General features: G+C 29.4%; 1 long non-coding RNA gene across 1 annotated transcript; it reads left to right on the top strand.

Moving 5' to 3' along the window:
- Nucleotides 1–2,621: 2,621 nt before the first annotated feature.
- LOC126837608 (uncharacterized) lies at nucleotides 2,622–4,933 on the top strand. The gene is made up of 3 exons (XR_007685585.1): nucleotides 2,622–2,670; nucleotides 2,755–2,869; nucleotides 4,577–4,933. It is a non-coding gene; the product is annotated as an uncharacterized LOC126837608 (long non-coding RNA).
- The last annotated feature ends 2,334 nt before the right edge of the window (nucleotides 4,934–7,267 follow it).

Below are 7,267 nucleotides of genomic sequence, written 5' to 3'. Positions count from 1 at the left end.
TCAGTTGTGTCAAATTTAAACTATACCCAATTCCCGCCCCCCTAGGGGGGGTACAAGTTTTTTTGTTTTTCGGGGTTTTTAGCCGTAATTTTAAAACTTTCTGGTTGAAAAATTGTCAGTAGTTGAAACTCATATGTATCCATAACATATGTAGCGGGTGAAAAATTCGGCACTACATTTTTTTTTTAATTGCCGGAAAACCGTGTTTTCGCACATTGCGTATATTTTAACAAAAACACCTAAAATATTTAAAAAAAATTGATCAAATCATTAAAACAATTTTATTTATATCTATGCAGATTGATACTATTAGGTTTTGTGCTCAAGTACCACTTTTGACTTGAAGTTTACACAAATTCAACTTTTTTTTTTTTTTTACTTAAGTTCTTTCCGGATGATTAAAATTGAGAACTGATATTAAATTCGTAATCACCGACCCAAAAAACATATAATTTGACCACTTTTGATGTCTTTTACACAAAAATCCAGAAAAATGTTTTAGCTTCGATGCAAAGCGAGAAGGTATTGGTTTTACTCTGATGTGGGCTTTTTTTTTCGCTGTATACACTGTAACTTTTTTAATACTAGACCAATTCCTTTGAATAGCTACTCTATAAATCACAAATTTTGTCTAGTTTGAACTTTGGGGGGGTAAAAGTTGAAAAAGTTTAAGTCTTCACAGACGAAAGTTGAAAAAACAAAAAAAAAACCGTTTTTTTTAAACTAAAAACCCAGTGTACCAGATGTGAGAAACTAAATCGTGTGACTGATTATAGTAGACACTCGATTTTTTGGGAAAAAAACCTGTCCGTGTACTTGTTAAGACACTTAATGATTCTGATACGACAAAACCACTGTCGTTATCTCGTTATTTTATAGCCTGCGTTATATAACCTTACCGAAGGTTAACTATGAGTATTTAATGTCCAACTACCTGCAAATAATGAAGAGGACTGTTGTTTTTTGGATTTAGATTAAGTGTTGGTTTTTATGCAGTATACCGCCTCAAAATGTTTTTTTTATTACACAATTTTTTTAAAGGAAAACTAATGTTTTGTATATTGTTATACTGTTATTCATTTAAAGAGATTCACGCTTGATTGTTTAAATTGTCTAATATTAGATAATCTGCTTCGTGCTAATTTTATTTTTTTAGTTTATCAACTTGTAGCTCTAATTTTGTAAAAAAATTTTCATTATTTTATTACTATGTACTATTACTATTAAGATAAATTTTAATAATAATTAAGTCATAAATGATAATACTTTATTTTATGACTAGATCAAATCTCGTGAACATTTAACATCATGATACTGCTCCTATGCTATTATTAAAAAAACACAATTTTTAAAATCTCCATAAAAGGTTATTGTTAAATAACAGGCAACAGCCGACTGCTAGTGGCTATACACGTTAGTAATATTCAACTAATAAGTAATAAATGTAGGTAAAATTTATTGTTTTCTCTATCACAGTACCAGTATACGATTTATTTTAATTTAAATGTAAGAAAATCGATTTTTCTTTAGAAAATAACAAGAAATTAATATACAGGATGAGGCAGTAAAACGGCGATTTTCTAATGTATTTAAATGGTAAAACCCGTTTCACTAACCCACCCTTTACATTTTAAGGATCTATGAAAAGGTTTTTTTAGTTGCATTTTATTTTGTACATTGTCAATCTAGTAAAATAGAAGTATAATATAGCTTTGAAATAATATAATCTGTGAAGTATAAATAGTTTGTGTGAGATTGCTATAATGGAAGTATATAATACATAAATATTAATTTTATTGAGAATAAGCGATTATAATTTAAACTATGGAGTACAAACGATTGAAACATGAATCGTCGACCATTCCAACAAAATATAACAAGACATTGTATTTGTGTTATTTGGTCACTAAGTTTTTGCAAAAAAAAAAAAAAACCTGTACAGTGGGGTCGGTGCATAGTGGGGACGGAGCATAGTTGGGTCGGGGCATAGTGGTGACGGGGAGGTCACAGGTTTACAGGAATTTTTAAATCTAAAAGTGATAAAATCACTTTCGAAAAAACGCTTCGATGCAAATCGGTAGTTAGTATTTTCAAGCCAGTACAGTCCAAACCAAGCACAGTATAAACCAGCAAAGTTAGAAAGTTTTAAATGAAGGTTCTGTATTTACAAATGGGCATCAAAGCGTTTATTTGAAAGCGATTTTATTCAATTTTATCACTTTTATTTATAATAATTCTTGTAGACCTGTGACCTCTCCGTTTCCTCATTGCTTTGATTACATTATGCCAATACTTTACTGTACTAGTCCTCTCGGATAAAATCACTTTCAAATTAACGCTTTGATGCTCATTTGTAAATACAGAACCTTCATTTAAAACTTTCTAACTTTGCTGGTTTATACTGTGCTTGGTTTGGACTGTACTGGCTTGAAAATACTAACTACCGATTTGCATCGAAGCGTTTTTTTCGAAAGTGATTTTATCACTTTCAGATTTAAAAATTCCTGTAAACCTGTGACCTCCCCGTCACCACTATGCCCCGACCCAACTATGCTCCGTCCCCACTATGCACCGACCCCACTGTACAGGTTTTTTTTATTTCAGTACGATTATCCCGGTTCATTTGTCACCTGGATGCAATAGTTCAGAAGAGTGGAAAACGCTATAAAAGTAATAACATTTTCAATTATAACTATTTTTACAAATCAACGCATACAAATATTATTAATCATAAATATTATGTTTTTTATTTAGGTATTATTAAGATCAATGAAATTACAGCAGATGAACTAAACTAGATATCAATTGAAAACTAGAAGTTACAAAATTAAACAACTTGGCAATATCAAATATGGTTTACGAAAACGATGTACGTAATAAGTATTTACAACAAATCTTTACAAAATTATTCGTTAGACATAAAGACACTTTTCTTTGGAAAATATATAACTATTTTTGCTAAACTTAACGGTTATAAATTTCAGAATAATGAACATTTTATTTATAAGAAGCATAATTTTTTTTGTAAAAAAAAAACTTAATTTTTTTTTAAATCGAAACACCTATTTTTTATTTGATTAATACGTAGAAAATAATAATCGTGTTTAGTCGCCAGTTTTACTCTAAGAATCGATGTCTTACTCAATTTTGTCAAAACTGGAGATTACACGTTCAGAATGGAAACATCTCATTAATAAGGAACGGGGCTTTTAAAAATTACAGCAAAGTACAAAAAACGAAGAAAACGGTCAACGCAACGGATTTACGTCGGTCACGGAAACGGCGTTTCGGAATTTTAATCACTTTAGCCGACTGATTTATTAGAAAAGAAACGATTGTAATGATATTATATTATTCAAATGTACAATTCTTGATTCGTTATGTTCCATAGTCCCAATGCTCAAATGACTCCTATTATGAACATTAATTTTGATATATAAATGTTTTTTTTAAATTTTAGACGTACTCGTGTGTAGTATGACTTACCAGGTTAGCAGACAGTGAAAATTAATTTTGCAAATCTATGGCCACTCGAATATTGTTATCAGAATTAGGATTATACCGTCGTTTTTCTTACATACCAGCCGGTATGTTTTGACCAGAAACCGGGTGTGTATACAGAGTGAATAAAAAAACCAATTGAAACGGAACTCTACATTGACTTATCTTATTGTTATTACAACTATAATATTATATTTTCTAGAGTTCCGTTTCAATTGATTTTTTTATTCACTCTGTATACACACCCGGTTTCTGGTCAAAACATACCGGCTGGTATATAAGAAAAACGACGGTATAATCCTAATTCTGATAACAATATTCGAGTGGCCATAGATTTGCAAAATTAATTTTCACTGTCTGCTAACCTGGTAAGTCATACTACACACGAGTACGTCTAAAATTTAAAAAAAAACATTTATATATCAAAATTAATGTTCATAATAGGAGTCATTTGAGCATTGGGACTATGGAACATAACGAATCAAGAATTGTACAATTGAATAATATAATATCATTACAATCGTTTCTTTTCTAATAAATCAGTCGGCTAAAGTGATTAAAATTCCGAAACGTCGTTTCCGTGACCGACGTAAATCCGTTGCGTTGACCGTTTTCTTCGTTTTTCGTACTTTGCTGTGATTTTTAAAAGCCCCGTTCCTTATTAATGAGATGTTTCCATTCTGAACGTGTAATCTCCAGTTTTGACAAAATTGAGTAAGACATCGATTCTTAGAGTAAAACTGGCGACAAATCGATTGAGATAATTGGTTTTTGCCTAAACGTACTATTTCGTAGCTTAAAACATTACTTTTTTTTCAAAACGTTATAATATAATAATAAAATGCTTCGCTCTAAAAGAGCAAAAGCAAAAATTATGTGATTATTCCATTCCAATTTATATTAATTAACTCAAAGTATGTTTTTTTATTTGCCTATTTGTTTTTATATTTTTTAGTTTTAATTGTAAATATATTTAATATAAAGCTATTAATTACACAAAGCACATTATAATATAAAACGCAAGTTAGCCATCAGCAAGATATTAAAATGTACAATTTTTTGTATCATATTACAGATTATGAGTTATGATTTTACAATATAATTTTCTCTATCGCGGAAAATCCTGAGTCCAATTATTATAGGTAGCTTTATAATTTAATTTAACTGTAAATATTTAATTTAATTTAATTTTAAACATGTTTAACCCCAAAGCACATGCATCCTTAACTTAAGAATACATTGTATATGGTTATGGTTTTTGGCAACTTTTTTCCATGGCCATTAGGATAAATTAATTGCATTTTTTGTATTATAATATGAAACTAATAAAACTATTTTTTCTCAAAAAAAACTTGTTAAATGCACCATCACATTATTTGTGCCACACTAATAATAAAACGTAGAAATAAGCCAACTTTGAAATGTAATTTTTTTTTTTTTTTTTTTTACCATACAACACCTATTTACTAACAAGTAATTACCTAATAATTGTTCGGCTCTTTTTTTATATTTTTTGAGTGTGTCACTCCGCCTATTTTATATCCGAATTAACACGGACCCAGGTAACAAGTGTAAAACCTTTATATACATACTGCTTTTTATTCATTTTAATATTTTAATCGATAACTTAGTTCTTACTCGTCGTTAAATTTGTATAATAAATAACATTGTACGTTGCAATTTGAGAGTTTAGTTACTTGATTTTAAGGTACGACAACCCTTTTGATTTTCAGGTGATTATAAAAATACATAAATAGTCTCTAGGAATAATAGGGTTGATACAGAGTAACTTCCTACCACGTCTGGATTCCTTAATTAAGCCTTAAAAGGCGGACAGTCGTGTGTGATTCATTCACTGCACTGCACCGTAACAGTACACCACTGCACCGTAACAGTACACTACTGATATTTGATATTTTAGCTGACTGATTTCTAGATATTCTTTATGTTTTAAATCATTGCTTACTAAATCCGTAAAGTAAACAACGCCAAACACTTAATTCTGAACCGTCTAACCTTTAGATACTTCTTTGAAACATAAAAACAAATATACTCTACTTTTATTCAAGCAGCAGCGCTGGCCATTCTTTTTTTAGTCGGTAGATCGTTTGTGATCTGAAATTATTAACACTAATCAGTTCTTAACTGCTTTTCTAATAAATAGTAAAAAGTAAAAAATAATTGTATTACAAGAACAATTTACCAATCAATTGTAGCACATTTAATTTAAAATGTCAATTACTTTGAAAACAACCGAAAACTAACTACAATTTTAAATAATGTTAAACATCTTTAATTTTTGACATAAGAGAAAAGCGTGGGCCCTATTCAACAAAGTTCCTCATAAATTTATCAGATAATATTTTATATTGTACGTTTTTTTGTAATTTAAATTTGGTTTAATATTAGTGTGCGACACATACATTTCATAATACTTAACTCAATGAATTTGGACTTTGTAAATTAACAAGAACCATAAAATACTACATTTTAGTTTTTATTTAAAAATTATTAGTTGTATGGTTCAGGGTAAATTTGCTGGTAAATTAATGAAAAATTTTAATGTTTATTTGTGTCTCAGGGTCGAATCTTCTTCTTTAGTATTCAATCCTGAGATTTGTTTGTAGCTTTTGCTATTTCTTGGGATGATTTATACGGTGGTTTCCCCTTGCCTTCCGTATCGCAGTGCGAACCATCATGGGGTCGAATCATGCCTTTGAAATATGACTATAGACGTCGTCCTCGCATCAGATTGTAATTCCAGCAATTGTGGGTACCTAGTTCCAAATTTTTAAAGATCTATTTATTTTCGATTTCTGGTTTTACACTTAAACGCATGACAGCTAAACCTAGCTAACAACACGGCGACGGACTGACGACCAGTCTCGGATAGCGAATTCGTCAAGAAACCATCTCACGGTGTAAGTATACAGGTAAGGTTTGTTGAAAAGGGATGTTAGGCGTTAGTTCACATTTCAGCGAAAATAATATTATCAATATGACTGTTGGCTGTTACTCTCATATTAATGTTTCTAATGTTATGATAACTATTTACAAAAATAATGATTAATCATATTATCAAAAATACAAGTTAGTTGTTGTTATATTTTATACAAATACCTATATTTTTAATTTTAATTTATTTTTAATATTAATGTATATATTTCGTTGTTTAGAAAGCTAATAAAACTGGTTTTATGACACAGACTTTTTGTTTTTAAGATGATTAATTAAAATAAATTTTAAGTGTATTAATTACATATAATTATAAATTTTTATAATAAGGGCCACAGTATAATAATACTATATTATACAGGATGGCCCACAATGATTTGACAAATAAAATAACTTTTCTTCTAGTGAATATTTTTCAGATTTTTTTTTTTAACAATTTATACTCATTTGCGCTATAATATAGCTCTACATTTTTTATTGCACTTAACTATTTTACTTTTTTTAATTTTTTTAAAAATTTTTTTGTTACATTTTTTTTTAAATTTCAATATAGCCATTTTGTTAAAAGATTTGGATAATTAATTTTTAAGTTACTAAAGGTTAAAGGGTAGGATGGGAGGTGGAGTGCGGTAGAGTAAGCGCTTAGAGCTATTTTTATCTGCACGCATTTCTCTACCGCACTCCATCTCCCATCCTACCCTTTAACCTTTAGTAACTTATTGGTGCTTACAGCGCAAATGAGTACAAATTATAAAAAAAAAGTCTTAAAAATATTCATTAAAACAAAAGTTATTTCATTTGTTAATGTGTA

The sequence above is a fragment of the Adelges cooleyi genome, unplaced genomic scaffold, assembly GCF_023614345.1.
Source record: "Adelges cooleyi isolate 19-005CV unplaced genomic scaffold, UGA_ACOO_1.1 ACOO_flye_CR_arks_rails_tigmint_CR_PRNA_26, whole genome shotgun sequence".
Lineage (NCBI taxonomy): Eukaryota > Metazoa > Arthropoda > Insecta > Hemiptera > Adelgidae > Adelges > Adelges cooleyi.
The sequence above is the reverse complement of the archived record's forward strand: the minus strand, read 5'-3'. Positions and strand labels throughout refer to the sequence as shown.